Here is a 776-nt window from a genome sequence, read left to right on the forward strand (position 1 = left end):
CCGGGAAGATTGGCAACTCAACACACACAATCATCGAGAACCTTCTTTACGTCAAAGGTTTGGAACACAACTTATTGAGTATAAGCCAATTATGCGACAAAGGTAACACTGTGTCTTTTGATTCTGACTGTTGTATCATTTATGATGAATTATCTAATAACGTTAAGTTTGTTGGACATCGAGTAAATAATATTTATATGGTTAATCTGGAGGATGTCACTTCTCTTTTAACAAAATGTCTTATTTCAAAATAACATGACATATGGCTTTGGCATAGACGCGTCGTTCACAAAAATGTGAAGCATTTACAAAAATTATCGAAAAATAACTTAGTAATCAGTCTTTCAAAACTCGATTTTAAAACTCAAGATTCTTGTGACATGTGTCAGAAATGTAAACAAGTCATGAATTCTTTTAATAAAAAGAATGTGATATGCACTACTAGACCATTGGATCTTCTCCATATGGACTTATTTGGACCATCACAAATTATGAATTTTGGTGGAAGCTATTATGCCTTAGTTATTGTTGACGATTTTTCTAGATTCACTTGGACTCAATTTTTAGCATCAAAGAATGATGCCTATAAATATTTTAAATGTCTGGCCAAGCAAATTCAAAACCAGTCTAACCTAAAAATTATTTACATTCGATCCAACCATGGTAGAGAATTCGAAAATCATAAATTTAATAAATTTTGTGATAAACATGGTATTATGCATCAGTTCTCAGCACCTCGTACCCCTCAACAAAATGGAGTTGTTGAGAGGAAAAAT

The sequence above is a fragment of the Lupinus angustifolius genome, chromosome LG15, assembly GCF_001865875.1.
Source record: "Lupinus angustifolius cultivar Tanjil chromosome LG15, LupAngTanjil_v1.0, whole genome shotgun sequence".
NCBI classification, from domain to species: Eukaryota; Viridiplantae; Streptophyta; class Magnoliopsida; order Fabales; family Fabaceae; genus Lupinus; species Lupinus angustifolius.